This window comes from Malurus melanocephalus, unplaced genomic scaffold, assembly GCF_030028575.1.
Source record: "Malurus melanocephalus ecotype Western Australia unplaced genomic scaffold, MMel_1.1 scaffold_452, whole genome shotgun sequence".
Classification (NCBI taxonomy): domain Eukaryota; kingdom Metazoa; phylum Chordata; class Aves; order Passeriformes; family Maluridae; genus Malurus; species Malurus melanocephalus.
This window is the reverse complement of record NW_026623684.1, coordinates 117,194-136,893: the sequence shown is the minus strand read 5'-3', so window position 1 is coordinate 136,893 and position 19,700 is coordinate 117,194.

Genomic DNA, 19,700 nt, shown 5'->3' with positions numbered 1-19,700 from the left:
TTTTACCTTTTCATCAGCATCCTTTCTGTTTCACTAGCAGTCTGTGCTCCTGTTTTTGAACRTGGACTGTGTATAYTCTTTCCAAGCTGTTTTGTTTTTCTTCCTTGCTCATATTATGATATTTYATTACTGAATGAGAGAGAAAAGACAAAACRCAGGTTTGACAGGTATTTAGAGCATTTCTATTCCTCTGTCATGTAGTCTATTGTTTTTCTTTTTTYCCCTTCTGGTTACAGTAGTTTTTACAAGATATCTGTTGCTTTTTCTTTTATTTTGAATTCCAAATGTGTCTGTCCATTTAAGCTTGGTGTTTCCTGCTGTTCATCATGGCAAATGARCCTGGATGGCAGATGACTTTAGCATGTATTCTTTGGTGCTGATATAAAGTGTATTTCTTCTGTAAGCTTGTGTGAATAGAAACAAACCAAACTTCTAGATCTGCAAGTATTTCCAACATGCAAAGTCAGTGACAGAGGTTGTCACAACAGTTGAGGAGGTGATAGCACAGGAGGGCTCTAAGTACAAATGCCTTTTTTTCCACCCCCTCTCTCCCTCCCTGCTAGCCAGCCATCAAGAATATATTTGGTATTTACTGTGAGTTCTGGGTGATCAGAGCCTGTGTCATTTTAAAGTCAAGATTCCACTTTTAGAAGCACTGAGGCTTCTGATATTACTGGAGGAGCCCACATTTCYTGATTGTGAATTAAGCATCCTTTAAACAAATGAAGTTATAAAATGTGTGTATGGTTATGGATCTGGACAGTATAGATTCCTCAATTGTCAGCTGCTTTGGAGTGCCATTTAGCTTAATACAGGCTTGCTAAATGAAAAATTAATGTAAAGGTTACTTGATTCATTTTGTCAGCACACAGAGCGAGCGCTGCTTTCAAAGGGATGCACTCACAATCGAGGYGTGATTGACAGCCTCTGCTGCCCAAATGTGTTGCACATTAAGAGTCATTTGACCCACACTAAAATTTCAGTGAGCAAATTCATTTGAGATACTCAGTAAATAATTTTTTTGCCAGGTTATAGTTGTGAATATTRATGGAGTTACTGCAATTATTAAAGTCTTGATGTGCTGCAAACATCAAATGGGTGACCAGCACTGGTGTCCTCTAGAGTTTGCAAAAYATGTGTAAGAATATTTCTGTTGCTTTTTGAAAGTTTTTTTTAGAAAACCCCCACTGCTTCCCTTATCGTAATTGAATGTTTCATGATTCATTATGATAATCTTTTCCATGTATGTTGTTATGCCTCCTGGTAGTATCTGGGATATAAGATTTTCCTCAAAATTGACTTTARATGAAATACAGATGCTTCAAATTGCTTGGAAAATAACAGTTCAATAAATAATTTCAGRTATTATGATGAGCTTTTAAGCAAAATTAGCACTAAAAAATATTCTACTCATTGCTTTCAAAGAGATGGAAKATCTTTAAGTGTACAAGAAAACATCCAGAAGCAAGTAGGACAGTATTATTCCTCATTTGTGTGGTTTCTAGAGGCTTCACTGTTGTCATGTAGATTTGGAGAAGCTGCTTGATGCTGTAGAGATACTCCTGCTCTTCACCTACTTAGCAAATACTACTGGGGYCTAAGAATTGACTCAGATTTTAATTCTCTCTTAGGTGTTGGGTTTTTTTCCTTGGTCTGTCAAAAGACATCTGCCTTATTTGAATCTTGACACTTCTTTAGATTTTTTTTTTTTTTTGGTAAATACTCTATGTTAATGGGTCCTGTATCAAACGTGAGAGTGTGGCCCACTGGCAAAGCCAGGCTTCAAATATGGGATTCAAAGCAAGGGTTAGGTGCCAGGAACACATTCACTTCAGCTGCTGCAATTAGAGTTTTGGAAAAACAGCCTTTGGGGAATGCTGTTGTTACACAGTAAACATCTTCTTAACTCAGTGCAGTGTCTGTCTGGAAATGCAGCATGGTCTCTGCTTTCTCAGGCTCCTTTTGATGAGACTACTCTTTAAAAAAAAAAATATTCTGAGCTTTGATAGTTCTTCCTTTGCTCCTGAATAGTCACATTGTTTTATTGCAAACGTAGGAATGGTTTCTAGGTGAAAACACCTGTAATTTCGTGATCCTTCCACAAAGCTTTGCCCCTGAYGAGAGGCTGGTTTCAGGCTCCCAGGATTTTCCTTATGTAAGTTGTCTGCCAGAGCCCTGGCTGTTATGTAAGCACTGCCTGCCTTGGTCTGAAGCGTTYTGGAGTCTGCATCTGCCTGCTCCTTTCAACAAATCCCTCCTTGTGTTGGGAGTTCTCAAATGGTTGTGTTTTCTCCGGGCAGGTTTTTCAGTCAGGARAGCCTTCCTGTTTTTAAAGATGCAGAATTGCATTTTATCTCCCTGRCTAGGGTGGGTGCTGCATCTTGGTMGTTTCTTGCCACTGTGGAAATGTCAGTGCCAAATTAATAYAAGGGGGTGATTTAGATCAATTAGCAGTCAGCTGGTGGATCTGATTCATACAGTACATCTATCTTTAGTTTAAATTGTATAATAGTGACTTAAATCCTTAGACAAGTTCAGTSCAATCATCTTGACATTAATTGCCTTTCTTTCACTCAGCCTTATGTTAGTTTTGGTTTCTGTGGGCTGTTTCTTTGCTTGAGACACTGCTTTGAAGGAAGGGTCAAGTAAGATTGAAAAATGCAGTTTAAAGGATAGGTGTGGACTGACTTTTTGGGTATCAATTTAAACTTTTGCCAGCTRAGCAATTCTAAAACTGCAAAAATAATACTGTTTTCCTATCAAAAATAGTGGGAAATTATCAGTAAATTTGTATGTGACTCTAAACAAAAAAAAATACAAAAAGCCCCATCAAAAGAAATACCACCACCTCCTGCAAAACAATCCAAACCAGCAGCAACAACTCCCTTCTCCCCACCAACCAAACCTGACACCTAACCCAAACCCCAAATTCAAATCCCCACCAGCCTGGTAAATGGTGCAGAGCTTACCAAAAACTGTATTCAGGGTKAATTCACTATAATTTGAATATATAATATACTGGTGTCTGGTTTATTTAAAATATCTCCTAGTACTGACTTAAAATCAAACCTTAGAAGATAAAAGAGATATACACCTGAGAATCTTAAACCAGTGTGATTCTGATGATTGGTGCAACTGATGTTTTGGAACTTGCAGAGCTTGAATCTCCATCCCCTTTAATTCCCACAGATGTTTGGGCTATGTGAAAGTTATTCTCCATGTCAAACTAGCTGCAGAGCATTTTGGTGTGTTTTAAAGTATTTAATGTAATCTGCAGACATAAAGATAGAAATTCTTTTGGATAGAAGATATATTTTAACTTTGTTCAAGAATAAAAAAAATCAGCACATTGATCTGCTACTTATGTATTTGGTGGGAAAGTCTGCTGGGTTCCACACAGATTTTCAGGCAGTTTGTTGATCTGTAGAGGCCAAGATCAGTCTTATCAAACTTTTGAATACTTCTCTCTTTCTCCATAACTAAAAATAACTTGGCCTTTTTTTCCTAGTAAAGTCCTGCTTTTTCTGAAGGTATTGGAAAATTTTATTCCTCTTCCATGAATTTAGAACTGCACCTTGAATGATCTGTGATTTGCATTCTCCTTTCCTGCTTGAATGGTATGGCAGGAGTAATATTTTTTTTTGTGCTGGTAATATTTTTAAAATGCAATCAAATCAGCTTGAATAAATCAGCCTGAATATCAGACATCACGTTTTAGATTACACTTGATCTAAAAGGAAAGCCATGCTGAATTCATGCTCTGCTTCCATCAGCACTCTCTGTTTTGCATTATGTTCTGTGTCTTTCTGGATTTTGCAAGCAGAGTGTGATCCTCTTGCTTGTATCATTGAAAGTAAAAATGTTCCACCATTAGTGTGTAAAAAAATGAGATGGTTTTTGGTAAGTTCATAATACATGCATTCCACTTTCAGCAATGCCTTTTAATATGGAAATTATTGAGCCAACAAACCAACTGGAAAACATCAGATCTTGAAAGGAAGAGAATGCTAATTCCCTTGCTTAATGCATTTATGGCTGTTTGTTTTCACATCCTGTATTGGAAAATGCTTACGTTTCAAGGTGAAAGGAGCTGCTCTCCATGCAAATGATCCTGACAGTGGAGGTATGCAGCCCGTGAAGAGATGCTCTATTGTGGTGGTGATTCACTCTTGAGCAACTGCTGATCAATACTCCACACTTGGAAATGTCATTACTGTTCTGCAGGGGACAGTTTTTTGTTGCTGATAATAAGTGCTAACACATTGTACAACACGAATGATATATTGATAGGGTAGATGGTATTTTAGTTTCTGTGGAAGCTTCACTGACAGGTTTTAATGAAATACAATGATTAATGTGTTGTTCTTGTGAAGTTCCATTTTGCTTTTTTTTACGTATAATGTTTTTGCAAAATTACATGGATGTTTTTATGATCCTGTTTAGCATCTGCTAAGTTACTTTGTGTAAAGCTGAAGTACTTTCTTAGAGTGTATGATCAAATAATTGAAAGATTTGAATTTAAAAGGGGAATCTTGGCAAAACCACTTTTTTTTTTTTAAAGTTATAGTTAGAAAGAAGTTGATAAAGGTCTTGGTAGCCATTCCAGAGACAGATAATTTCTGAAAATATCCTGCCCTCAGGTCTCCCAGGACATTCCAGGTGGAGTTACCCATGTAATAAATGAGACCCAGTACACTGCTTTTAAAGACAACAATTAGAGACATGAGGGGCTTGTGATTGCTCGAGACACTCATAGGATTGTGCAGGTGCTGCTATAGGAAGCGTGTCAAAAAATATGGCAATACAAATTTATTCTCTATATCCATGGTAGGTGAACAAGAATTCGTCTTTATACACAAGAATTAACTTTTTCCCAATATCAATTAATTTTTAAAATTTTATTTTTCTGATAGAAAGCTCTGGAATAGTGTGGAACCCTTGCAGGTTGGCTGCTCAGAGCAGGTTACTGGCCATTATGTAGACTTCGTTGAACTGCCTTATGTTAGGAAGATGAGCTACATCTTTTATGTTGGACCATCAGCAATAACAGTAATTGCATTTCTTCTTTGATGTCTGGATCTATGCACTATTAATCTTTGTGTCTGTATGGCCTTAAGGCACAGCTGAGGTGTCCTTCAATTTTCAGAGCAGAAACAGGTTATAAACCACAGTTTTCATTGCTGCATGGGGCAGCCAGGCTGGATCAGGCTTTCCCCTCCCCTTGTAAGCACACAGTCAAATRATCTTATTAACATATCATTTTACTATAGAGGAATAAATATACCAATGATAAAAGACTAAACTTGTTGGAAAAGGATGTAGACTGCTCAGATCATCTCTTGCTGGACTTCAGGTCCAACAACCACAGGATATCAGCAGGGTAAGGTTTTCAAGGTGTTCTTATGTTCCATGTTATTATGAAGTCCATAATGGACCTTCAGTGGGGCTTGTCCTAGTGAGAAAGAAGGAAATGATCAGATGGAAACTCCTGTTTTAATCCTTATGGACCTGCCATCAGCTCTAGCACTTYRTTATCAACAGTTGTTGAKGAACAGTTTGTTCTTGGTCRTTATTCTAGAGAAGCCTTTTCCTGRAGCATTACTGGCAYTGYTTTAAGTAGAACCTGGTTGGTTGATTGGAGACTCAAAGCACATAGATTCTGGTAGTGATTTTTCAGCAAAAGAGAGTTTGACAGGTGATTTCTTTCAAACATTTTTTTCCATCTGTCATGATTCTTGAAAGTACTGTAAAGAGTTAAACCAATACATTTCACTGACATGTAAAAAAATTTAAATAGAAGGTGTACTTTTCTTTGTCAAAGTACTTGCTCCTACTCATTTGTTTTGCTTTTGATTTTCTTGATGTATTTCATTTCTTTGTTTCTCTCCCTGTSTCTAACTGAACCCCTTTATTTATCTTTTATTTTAAGCTTTCTGTTTTTAAATAAGCATATTTTCTAGAGAGAAATGTTTTCTTCTGAGCCTGATCCCAAATGATTTGTGTAAACAATTTTATAGTATAGGGGGCATAATTTTATAGTATAGGGGGCACTTAGAGATATTTATTGCTCTTTATTCTTCAGACTAGACTGAGATCTTAGAGCACAAAAGTTAAGGAAGTACAAGATGAAGAAAAAGGTTTCTCATTCAGGTCCATTAACAAATCCAAMTATAAGGTGGCCTAATCTAGATCATGAGATTGGGGATATAATGTGAGAAGTGTGTGAGTATGATTAATTCAGAATACCATGGCTTAATGTGTAGGTCCTATTGATTGTTGATTAGTTGAGTTTTTCATATGTATGACTGACAATGACTGACAGTGATTTCCTTATTGGAGTATTCCTCTTAGTTTTCAGGAAAGGGTGGAAGTTGCTTTTGTTTCATAGTTCAAATAGTTTCATAAAATGCTTTCCCTTGGTGCAGTCAAAATGTAGATTTGACTGGCTTCCCTGAATTTTGTGCAGCAGGACGTGAAATACATGTCCTGTTGACACCATTCCTCAACGTGCAAGTTGAGATCTTCTTTGATGATGTTGTTCCGAAGGTAGTGGTACTGAATTAAAGGATTCCAATTGTACCCTAAGGACTGAGACTTTTGTGTTTGGCACTAATGACTTGGCCAAACTGGTTCTGGAAAGCAACACATATCAACAGCAACAAAGTCTTGCTSTCTTCCACTGTGGAACTCTGTTTTTCATTATTTCTGGAATCATGGAATAATTAATTCTGCAATGGGATTTAAAGATCTTTTAATTGATTCCATTCAAATTGGKATCAAAGCTCAAATCAGTGCAGATTTCTTGGGTCTTTGAGTCTGATCTTCAAAACCTTCAAGAACAGCAGTACCACAACCTCTTTGGTTGTGATGATTTTCTCYTGTCTGGACAAGAAGTTATCTGAGCTGGAACTTCCAATTTTGATTTGTCAGATGTGTGTGACTTCTACCTCCATAAATATYATTGGTTCATCATCTCCAAAATCTGGAAGGCATGGAGAGGCACAGCACTCTGTCCTATCAGGCATCTCTGAGGCCCTGGTCATTGACAATATTATGGCATTTTTCAGTTGCTTCATCAAGTCTCAATGCTTTTTCTGACCTATTATTTTAAAATAGTTCTCAGTAGCTTTACACACCCTCAAACTGAGCTCTSTGCTGTTTGATATTCAGGTAGGCTTTTTACCACTCACAATAGGAATATGTAACTGTTCTCATAATTATGCAGTCTCAAGAGTAATTTCCACTTAGTTGATTGCATGAATAGGAGAAGACTTTTTAATTTGTCATGGTAACACAGGAATTTATTTTTTAATCTAGAGCTAAGACAAGCCATTTAGCTCCCAGTTGCTTTATTAGCCATTTCTTTTACTTTCTGTATCACCCCCAGTATCTCATGTGAACYTAATGTTGTACAGAAATAGTCTGTCAGCTGGCAGAAGGTTTTATGTCTTATTGTCTGTTTTTACTTTATTCTACAGTAGCTGTCAAGGGATTTCTTTGTGCTTTTATACACAAACAAGGATTTGACTTGCTTTCCTAAAAAGCAGGAATCAAAATTATGCAGTCATAATATCTGTAGCCTCTTAGGTAAAAGCACTGTGAAAATGCTATTTRGAATGCATTATGAAAACTCTGGTCAGGGCCCCAGCATGCAGTGTTCCCATTGTTCCTCCAGGTCTCATTTTAATGCTTGGCTATTCARTATACTTTGAATATTTTGTGTCAAGCTATCTAAAATTGCTAACTTTCAAAACACACACACACACACAAAAAAACTATGTACTGTGGGTATTAAAATTTGATGTGTTGGGAACACATCATTGGTCACAAAATTAGATAATTATCTTCTAAAGTAACAAAGCTTCAAAGATAAAAAGCAGGAACAATCAAACTTTGGCTTTTCCTTGAAGCTAAATGTCTATCATCTTCTGACAGCTGTAAGRAATGTTGAGTGCTGAGCTGTTTGGACACGATGCTATCGTATTACATTAATAGCAATTTTCACTGATAATGAAAACTGGTGGGAGGCTGAGAGCAAAGCTTTGGGTTATGACTTGCAGCCATTGACTATCTGCATCCAGCAGATTTATTACCCCCTGCACACATTGTGCCTTTTCTAATGTTTTCTGCCATTTCTTCATCAAAGTGCAACAAGAAAGATGATATTATAGATGGCATGGAAAAAAAACCATCTGGGTGCTTGACTTTGCATTTCATACCTCCACTCTCATTGCAAACTGAAATGCAGGTTTGCAGTAAAAGTAGGGATGAAAATCTTGGAAGAAGATTTTTCCCTTCCCTTTAGGGAAGGGAGCATGAATGAAAGAAAACTGGAGAGTTCCTGTTGGTCAGCTCTAATTTTCTCTATATGGATATATCTGRCTTTTATCCTAAGCCTGTGAAAACMATTCCTTGTTGGTCTGCTTAGGTCCTTTACTCTTGGTGGCCAAAACTCAGTGCAGTCCTTAGCACAATGGTAATTTACCCTGGAGTGTCACACAGACAAATCTGGTACATGCAGTGGTGATAGGGTTTAATGTAGAATGCCAAAAAACTTRAACTGAAATTAAAACTGCAATCAGAATTCCCTCCTCTCCCCAGCTGGAGTAATCTTTTCCTAATTTTCTATGTAAAATGGACCCAGTGTCACATCATTTTCCCTTAAATTTTAAAACTTTGAGATTATTTGGAATTATGGGCAACACTTTTTTGTAGAGTGTTTAGCATATAGAGGGAATTGGCTGGTGAAGAGCACCCTTAGCATATGGATATGGAAATAAAGGGGGGGTGGAATGGAATGGATCAGCTCTGAGAGCTACAAAGCATTAATTTTAACACACTGTTTAAATGTAGCTTCTTGCACTACTGAAAGGATAAATGGTTTCCTGTAACAGTCTTGAATAACTACAAAATTGGTAGAAGCTCRCTTATTCCTGTTGTTGATATTTGGTGTCTGTAGCTGGCAATAAATCTCCATGTGGCATTGTGCTGGTGAGTGAAATTGAGCCYTTTCTTGTCAGAGAATGAATCCCTCCTGTGCTTTGAATACCAGGTGATATGCTCTGCTGATATCAGAAAGTAATTTGCAAATTTGCAAACCTTTTCTTCTTTCCCTTGTAATTTCWTTCCATGCTGTACATCATTCTTATTATCCATTTCCCACATAACTGGAGTTCTGCACTTTTTCCTGTCTAGATCCTTCAGAACTTTTCTGATCTATTCTGCTTTTCTTCCAAATATGATCCAACCAATAATACTCTGTTAAGAGTCAAATCCACAGTTTTTAAATGCAGCTAAATTGAGAATCAATTTTATTTGTCATTTAATGAATATATGTTTACTTCTGTCTATATTTCAATTACCATGGAAATTTATTTTCATGCATTTTGTCACTGTCCTTCTTTCTAACTCCCACTTGTTTATAGCCATTGCTTTTTTTCCTTTGGGAATTTTTATCGTTAATGTCATTTTTTCTGTTCCTTTAGCCGCTGTAATCATAATGCTGCAGTAAGGATCTGGCCATCCGAGAAAATGATGCAGAAATAAAMTGAGTAGTAGCTTAGTAATACTTTTATACATAAGAATGGGGGATGGTTATGCAAATACAGAYGTTCTCAAAATCTTTCCATTTAATTATGGTGTATACACCCTTGAAAGGAAGAATAAATAGATTAAAATCTACCGGTGCACTTTATACATTGTGAACATTGTTTGGAGGAGAGGGTGGTTATTTCCCCAATATACTTCCCTGTACCTTGGGTGGCATCTGCAGGAAATGGGGGTGGGAGGGACAGAATTCCTGCCAAAAGCAAAGGGAAATTCTGTCAGGGAGGGGGAGGCAAGTTTTGCAGAAAGGAGTCAGCATCAGGAAGCTCCTGCAGGCTCAAAAACCAGCTAAAGATGAGAGCAGGGACACATAAAGGTAGTAAAGTGAAGAGGAATGGAATACACTGGGACCAAAGAAGCAGAATGAAGAATGTTATTTGTTTTTCCTCTAGTTTAATACAGGTGGAGAATAAATGCATTTGAATGAAATTCAGGCAATATCTGTGTTCTTGTGATTTGTTTTTGGCAAATCTGTTAAATGAATAGCATTAATATTAAAAATATCTTTGTCATAGAAGGTCCAGCTTACTATTTTTGAAGTGCATGTGTACCAAATGATTTGAAACTTTTGCCAAGAACTAAAATTTAGATGAAATTATGTGCTAAGAAATGAAAACTTCAATTCAGGAAAGGCACCTGAAATTTAACTGAGTTTAATAATGACCTAATTCTGAATTTTACGTTTTGCTTCTCAGATACTTAAAAATGCCATGCTTAAACATTTTAAAAAAATTTGTAGCTAGCTTTGCCAACCTTAATTCTGTACAACCTCTGTGTAACAGGAATATAGTTCAGCTGCCTTCATAAATTGGCACTGCTCCTGTCCAGTCCACCTTAAGCACATTATTAATGTAGATATATTTGTTCAGTAGAACTTTCTCAGCATTGCAAGATATCTGGGGAATTTTGTCTGAAAAAGGATGGCRGAACACAGCATTATATGAGGGACTGGGACCTATACTTATGTGTTGGAATAATTCAAGTGTTAGTGTATAGTATTATTCATGTAGACCATATTTATCTGATTGCCTGCTGCTTATTTATCTTGGTTTGTAAATATACAGGAGTCAAATTACCGACAGCTCTAATTATTCTGAATGTAATTTGTCAGACAAAACCAGCTGCTAACTCAGCTCTTCTCAAGAATCTTCAGTAAAATGCRCAACCTCAATAATAATGTCTTGAGAAGCACAGAAATCCCATTTTTCATATAAATCCTGTCTGCCTGCTGGGTATSTTCCTCTCCTGAGTCTAGTAAAAGCCTGGGGTTTTCTGATGGGACTGAACAGGACAACAGTGGCTTCCTTTGCTTGAACTTCACTCATTCACAGCAAATTTTTCAACATTATAGAAAAACTGTAAGTTGGCAGACTTGATTCTTTCCCATCTCAACATGTTGATATGTTGCCTGGTGCAGCCATTAAGCTGAATTAAATAATACTCCTGTTTTCAAAGCCTTCAGAAATCCTACAGTCCTAGTTTACCCCTGACKTGGTGATTAACCTTATGCAATTAATTCCTGATATGTCGTCTTCCATGTGTATAAAGATGTGGAAAGTTCTGCTTTCTGTCTGCTTTTTAAAGGAGTTTTGATAGCAACTTGTGTGCAAGTCTGTGGGGTGTGTTTTAGTAGGTGTGGTACTCTTCATTTTGTATGTTTTTGTTTTTTTTTTTTAATTAAGTGGGGTCAGATATCACAAGTGTAGGTAGGGATGAATGATTGGTCTGGCTGACTGAACAGATCAATTATCTGTAACTTTGCATTTATAGTAATGCTGTCAAAAACAACAGTCTGTATGGCTTTTTATAGCATCAGTTTCCAAAGGCTTAAGAGCTTGAATGAAAACAAGGTGTGTGCAGGATTAATGTTATTATCTCAGTCTCATTTGAAAGTAAGGTAATTACCATAACATTTAAATGCACAACAGTTCAGGGTSGATTGAGGCAAAGGCAGATGGGAGTCACTTGGTGGTTGGTGTGAGTGGCACCTCTGCACCAGCCTCGTGCCTGAAGTGAGGGTGTTTTGTGRTAGCTTTTGATGAAAAGAAATTGCTTAAAATGTTGTGTGGCTCGATTTTGTAAAAGATTCWGTGTTGAGGGTCTAGGGCTAAAACCATCACTGCTGATGAGAAATGATGTAAAAAAGAAAAGAATTGCTGTTGAGTGGCAGGTAATTAAGGTAAAAAAAGAAATTCCACATACATTTAGGATATATGAGGAGGTCTGTATCTACTGTGCTGCCTTGCACAAGAACTTTAAACCAYTTMTTGGAATGCTGACTATTGTATAAAYTGCAAAAGGATTGGATCTGCAATCTGGTAGTTTTCTTTYATATTCACAATAGCCATACTCAGTAATGAGACTGTTATCTGTAATGAAACTGTATTCTCTTGGAAAAGAGGTGGAGAAGGTTTGAGGGGGCAATGTTCTTTGGACTAGAAAAATGTTATAGTTTAAATATGAAGAGTAATTATAAATCTTCTTGATGGGTTCACATTAAGTCAAGCTGTAATTTATTTTCCTGCAAAAGTGTATGTACTTTGCCGATTCCTAGTTTTTTTCCGTGCTGGGTAGGAGGTTGGAATTGAAAGATGGCTTTTGTTTCTTTATTTAATTGCCTRAAAGGAAAAGTGACTGGAATAGAATCCCATTTCTTGTAGGGGAACAAAAAAAATAAGATTCTCTCACCTACTGATTTGAGAATATGCACTTCTTAATTCTGTTCATTGCCTCCCACAGGAGCTGACAATCCTTCTGTGACACCAACTCTCCTCTGTCCTTGTGTCATGCACAAGGAATTGCTTTTTTCCCTTTTTAATGAGTGGCTTGATAAACAACATATCTTTTGCCTTAAGCATTTATTTTTGTTCTCCTTTCTGATACATTTCATTTCCTCCCCCACCCCCCTCAAATCCTCTGTCCTTGTTTCAGACTTCTGATAATATTTGATAATAGGCTTTTTCATAATGTATTTTGTTTAATCCTGTTTTCAGATTTACTCCTATGTAGGAACTTAATATTTTTAATATACATACKCATATAATAAAGCTGTTAGTACTTTCTCAGCTCTTAGAAATATCCTAATACCTACCTCTGAAAGCTAACCTTKATGCAYATGAAGTCMTRGAATCATTTAGRTTGAAAAAGACCTTTTAGATCATGGAATCTGAGTGTTAATCCAGCCCTGCCACAGCCACACTGTTTTCAAATCCCCACAGGCGTGGTGACTCCACCACTTCCAGGACAGCCTGTGCCAATCCATGACCAACCTTTCAGTGAAGGAATTTTTCCTAATATTCAATCTAAACCTCCTGTGGTACAACTTGAGGCTGTTTCCTTTTACCCCATCACTCGTTAAAATGGACCTCTGTCCCTGCCAGCATCGTTCAGCCTCTTTGATGCCCTTGGTTTGGATTGCATTTAGTCTTGAACTCCTTCCTTGTAGAATGTGACTTTATTTGGAAAGTGTGAATTATTCTCTGCTTGTTCATAGTGCATGAAACAGCTCAAGGTCATGATTTGCTACAGTTGCAAAAAGAAACTGATCCAGCTGGCTGTTTTTTAATGGCAACTCTCTTCATTTGCTTACAGGATTTTACAACTGCAGGCTGACTACTGTGCTAGGAAGGGGTAACTAGCGTTTGTGTAGTTTTATGCTTCTTTTCTGAATGCGTGTTTAAAATTCCCCTTTTTTGGGACTTTTTACCTGTTCTCTCGTTGTTGATAGATTTAACAAGCTATGCCATATATATATGTGTGTTATCTATATAGATATGTTATACGTATATGTTTTATATATATGTTATATATATGTATAACATATATAACCACGTGACCTTAAGAAACAAAACTCCCCAAAATCTCAGAAAACCTTGCATTCCATTTGACTGCATTATATAACTGCATGAAGCATTGTGAGGTTAGGTAAAAAAGATATGGAGCCATTTTAATACACCTTATTRTCAGAGATGGTGAAATTTATCAGTTATGAGTTGCCTACTGTGTTGTCTCTTCTTTGTTTAGTCTGTCTAAATAGCCCTTAGAAATCATAATGGAGAATTGTTATAAGACTCTGAGTCTGGATAAGTTTTACAGGGTAAAATTTTTTATTTTTGTAGCCTGGATAGCCCATGTTAACCAGAAAATAAGAAAAAGGCTGATAAGAAAAAAAACCACCTGTACAGATTCCTCCCCTCCCATGTATTCATTATACATTCAGGGATTACTCTACCTGTACTGAGATAAAAATACCCAAGCACTGCAGCAAGATGTTGTATTGCAGGTGCTGTTTGTCCAGRCATGAAAAAAAACCTTCCTTACTCTGGTTTTGTGAAATGTGGAGAAATTGTGAAGAGAGGTTTACTTTGTGCTGCATAAAGATTAAGAGTTGTCATTATGAAATAGATAAAGGAAGAAGACAGTAGGTGAAGTTGTATACCTTAGTTCATTTTCCTAAACAAGCAAATTCTTTTTTTGGATGTTCTAAGAGCAGGATTTTTTTTTTTGTTTGTTTTTTTTTTGGTAAGCTTCTGGATTCTTTCTTGACCTTTCAAAGGAAAGAAAKTTTGCATATAAAAGCAATATTTGCAACTTCCTTACCATGAAATTGTTGCATACTTGTAAATGGAAAGTGAAAAGAATGAAAGTTAAAAAATAACCTCCTAAGGATATCTAATTTGCCTAGAGCATGCTGTGAGTGAGATCTTAGCTTAGTTATTTTTGGTTTGTGTTTCTTTTGTTTGAGGTTTATTTTGGTTTTTATCCTGTTTTATAAGCTGTTGGACAAAGTAGCAATTTGGCATTTAAACCATGTACATCAAGTCCCACGTAGAAATGGAATTTTGGTAGTGCTTGGCTGCTTTCTAGGGAACTGCCTATCCCAGAGCTGCTGCTGTATCAGGTGCTCAGGAATGAAGAGCACTAAGAAAAAAATCTATATGTCAAAAACAATTACCAGAGCATTTTTGTAGGGTGTAGGTATAAAAAACTCTTACTTTGGTTGCTGCAGTTTAAATAAATTCAAAGTAAACCAGAAAATTGTTRAGAACTTGACTTGGGCAATCATTTTATTGCTAAGGTTTGTGTGTAGCTGATCTGAGAGGAAAAATAGTAGGAAAGAGCTGGAAATGGAGGAATTTGTAGGTTGGCCTGGGAGCTGGGTGTAGAGTCAGGGGGATCGTGGGTGACCAAACCTTGCCCTGAATCTGCTGAGCGCCTTCTGAGGCTGGATTTGCTGCAAATGCCTTTGAAACAGAGTATAAAGCAACTTCTCAAAGAGAAGCAATTTTTGATTAAAACTTTAATAAAATTAAGATTAAAGTTTTAATCAAATGGGGATTTTTTTGATGACATATCCCATAGTTTTTTTTTTTAATGTGTGCTGCCTATTGTGTGTCAGACAAGTAGACAAATGTGTTTCTGAGGATCAGTGTTGTTTGGGTGCTCATTTCCTCACCTTTCYTGTTCTGGAACAGGGAAAGGCAGCACAGTAAGACAACAGTAGGAGTTTATCCCTTTGTCCAGGCAGAGTTCATTCCCTTTTCTTTTCCTGTCTTTTTCCAAAGGAAATGTATTCTTCCTGTAAACAGCTATCTTGGAGTTAGTTGTCTGRTATTTAAATATAAACTGCAGAAGTGCCAGGTAATCTTAGTTCTACCAGCTAATWATCCCAGCAAGGAATCTTTGGGTTCAGTTTTCTATGCAGGCCACACTTTATCTGTGAGCAGATCCTTACCTGGAGCTCGTTGAATTGAAGCCTTCACACCTGGAATCAAACATTAATGACAAAAACTCCTCYCTCCACCCACTTCAGCCCTGCTGCCTTCTGGGTGAGCTGCCTGAAAAGTTCCTGTGGGCAGATTCCTCTTAAATGTTTCTCTGCTGAGTCTTTCTCACCTGGGTGGAATAATGAGAGTTAGGTGGTTATTAACAGGCAAATTAGAACAATTGCAAACAGGCAAAATGAAACATTGGAAGGAGTGATCAATATTTTGCTTTCTACCATTTTATTTGCATCCTCTTAGGAGGAGAATAATTTTCAGGCAAATGATTTCACTCTTCAGGAGGTCAACCAGCGTCATGTTCAAGCTGGAATTTTCAGCTGATCTCTTGTCTCAACTTTTAGTCTGTAGTTGACTAAACATCTTGTATTTATGAGGTATGGGATTTTTTTGTTTGTTGTCCTGTTTCACACAAACTTGGTCAACACAGAGAAAACCAGCCCAAATCTCATGAAACTCTCTTATCTTTCTGGGATTTATTATCACTAGGAATAATTAAAACAAACACCTTGAGAAGATTTAGTTAAGCTTTGACTTGCAGKAACTCTTTGTATGATTCTGTCTTCAGGAGAGCTCAGTTTAATGCAGGGATTTTCCAGTTCCATCTCATTTCATGTGTCATGGATACTTTATTTCATCAAGTCAGGAGAAGCATTTTAATCTCCTGACACTCTGCCACAAGGAAAGGTGTTTCTAGGAAATGTTACCTGTTCCACTGTTACAGCAGAAGAAAAAAAAAAATTACACTGGCTCCATAATAAGCTTTTATTAGCTTGACCTATTTAGTAGTTTTTCTTCCTTTTCGTGCCAATTTCTGTAATAGAGATTAGGAGAAGTGTCAGTTTATCACCGTGGAAATGGTAAAGCAATTACACAGCCCTTTAAGGCATTGTATTTTGAAGTTTTAYGTTTAATGCAATACTTTCTTCTAAGCTCAATAACTGGGAAGGAATCTCAGAAGATTTTGATAATGGTCTGGGATTTTTCTGTGGAACTTTTTTCTTGCGTTTACTGTTTTTTGTCACAGGATGGCAGCATGAGTAAGACCCTAAGAAGGTATAGCAGGGAGTCCTTTTTGATGTATTTTAAAGATTTGTGCAGGGTTAGATTTGCTGTCCTTCAAAGGGAGACAGCAGCTGTAATTTTACATCCTGAAGACTGATTAAGTTAAGTTTGTGATGCTAGTGCATCATCTTATGCTCTGGATAGCAAATTATGATGGGATGAAGTGTAGGTTTCTCATTTGAAACACAAAGTTTCCTATCAGATCAAACCTTTTGAATAGTATTAACTTCTGTATATTGGCCTCTTATTTTCCATTTGAGAACCCAAGCTTCATTTTTAGCATGCTTGTATATGACTTGGGATTTTTTTCCCTTTTGGCTACTGGGCAACAAACTTTTGGCTTGTCAGAGTATTTGATAAAACTTACACCTGAAGCTGAACCAAATGCCTGGTTCTCTAAGCCCTGAGGCATTTTAGTCATTAGAACTTTGTAGGCCAAACCCATTTTAAAAATGASTTATTTGAACATTGATTTAACCAGATCCTGAGGAAGATCTCTCACAAAATACCTTTTTTTGCCAAAAAAATTACTACTACTGGGCATCCCCCTGTCAAGTGCAGTGATTGTGTCTCAAAAAATCTCACCTGGAAAAGCACCTGTTTTCCAGATTAAGTGGTTCTTGAACTTGTACATGTGTCCTGATTTGTACAAAAMCATGGATTGACTTTTCTTGCCTTCCGTTGCCTTTATCCAAAACTGCTTAAGTRGTAGAACACAAATGGGGAAAAACCAACTTCTATTCATGACCTCATGCTTTTATATTTTTACTTCTGTTACTCAAATCTAAACTSTCCAAATTTTGCACCCTTAGTTTCCCCTGGATTATATTCTCTGATGGCTTTGTGTCCCACTCCACTGATATATTTAGGAGTTTTATAACTGAAGATTCAGACTTTCAACACTTGTTCCAATTTTAAGAGATATGAAAAAGGTGGTTATTTTTTTCTTGCTGAGAACTGCCTGCATAGTCAACTGAATTCTTCACCTTCTTTCCATAGATTAATTCAATACAAATATCCTAGGATATATCTTCATGACCAAGTTCTAAGCCTCAGAGTTTTGTGGCTTGAGTACAGAGAGCAGTTTGKGTTAAGATGAACCTAAAGTGAGACATTTCAGTCTGAAATAAACCCAGCATTAGCCATCATATTTATACCACTTACAGCTGTTGGTAGGAAATGCAAAATGGTGAGAGGCAAGAGGTAGGGATCTACTTATTTTATTTTTGTTCTCTTAGGACAAGGATTATTATAGGGCATTGTCAATAGAAAGGGGGAGTCCATGAGGGGGTGTTATGAGGTTTGGGGTGGTGCATGTGCTGATGGATCCCTTGGTGTGTTTCTCACTATGGAATTCCTCTTTCCCTGCAGATTTCTTTAATACTGGATCTTAATTTGCCACTGCAGATAATTCTGCCATAAATCATTTAGAGTTGTCATATCCTCTCACATTAAGCTACATCAACCACAAAGCCAGCAATGTCTTTGATCACTTCTGTGGTGTTTATTAGTCACTTTATTTGGGCCTTTTTGAAAGCTTCAAAGAATTCTACTTCAATCCTGCATCAMACCAAGACACCCCTTCAGCTGAAGAGGGCTCTCCATTCTCCCTCCAGATGCCATTGGTGCTGGTTCTGAGTCTAAACAAGAGTTTGTGAACAGCAGAGCAGCGCTTTTCTGCTGCTGCTGGGGAGCTAAGCAAACTTAGGCTCTAGTGCTTCCAGCTGCCAGTAATTTCAGAGGCTTTAAGTATAATGCTCACCATGCAGATTTACATTTACAAATTCTATTACTTTGTCCATTTCATTCTGTGAGTGGTTCATGTCCTTCCTATTCATTTTTCTGTGTTATCGAGTGTTATTTCAGCTCTAATTTGTTTGACATTCTTGCTAGTAGTATATTTGTATTCACAGAAAAGCATGTGAACAATTTCATCTATTGATGCTGTACAATGTGCCTATTAGATATACAAGTAGCAGTTGAATATATCCCCCGACCATTGTTAGGCCTCTTCAAATGATAATGCGCCCACGTTCCTCTGCGAGGCTGATGCAGCATAAGAATGAGTCTGCAATCTTCAAGGACCTGTGTGTTGTGCTAGCAGTGGCCTGAAATTGAAAGTAATTACTGCCATTACTTATTCAGTGAATAGCAGGGAATATGTGTAGTTTCATTATGTTCATTAGTTTTACTTGTAGATGGCAGCCGTCAGCAAATGACAGCAGCGCAATTCGCCCGGCTCAGCTGGGGAGCTCATCCCGTCCCAGTGATGGCATCAGGAGCACAAATAGACTGAGGAGCTTTTGGTCATTCTCCAGATATTTCTGTGTGAAGTGTGGAATCAGCCAGAGAGTGACTTTTAAAATCTCTGGTTATTCTATAGCAGCTCCTTCCCTAAAAATGCCTTTGTAGTGTGAAACTTATTATGCAATGATAAAAATACACACACAAATCTTCTTATTGGCCTCTTTCTACAGAGCTATTTCTGCACATTTGGAAGAAGCATGAGCGTAAGGAGATTTGCTCTCAATATCCCAGGAAAGAGAAATTATGCTTATTTTGTCCTTTTTGRTTAGAGGTTCTAATAGTAATAAGTGATATTACATAAAGGGATCTCAGGGCAGCATAACTAGAGAGCTGTCAAGTCCATGTTCTAAGATCCCCTTGAAGGCAAGAATTAAGAATGACAACTTGTTAACATTTATTTCCTGAGCTGAATTTTAGGCAAGTCTACGTCTTTTACAGAAGCAACTGTATAGAACACCGAGCATGTGGGTGTTCTCAGAAGGATCACAGTGTGCTGCTACCAGCAATCTCTYGGAAAAATAGTAATGAAACAAGAAAGAAAACAAGTATCTGCTAGTAATGGATATACTAGTGAATGAGCTGCTTGATAGAAATAGCTTAAATACATCACAGCTGCAAACTGGAGCAAGATCATCCTAAGTGGAATGTTAATTAGCTGTTTTCTTTAGGCTGGTGTGGCTTCTCACTCTTCAGAGTTGGGGAAATTCATGATGCACAGCWCTTGAAATGTCTGCTTTGACGTGTTCAGGCTTAATGCATTCAATAGATAAGATAAACTTAATAGAGGAGCACGCTCATGGGTGGCTGAACACGGAACTTGGTCACGCTACTTGGGTGTGACAGCKTTTTTGAAGCATTTCTGGACTTCAAGGAGGAAAGTGAGTAAAAATCACATGACTTCTTTGTGTCAGCCTTTTGAATTCTCCATCTAACTCAGAATTT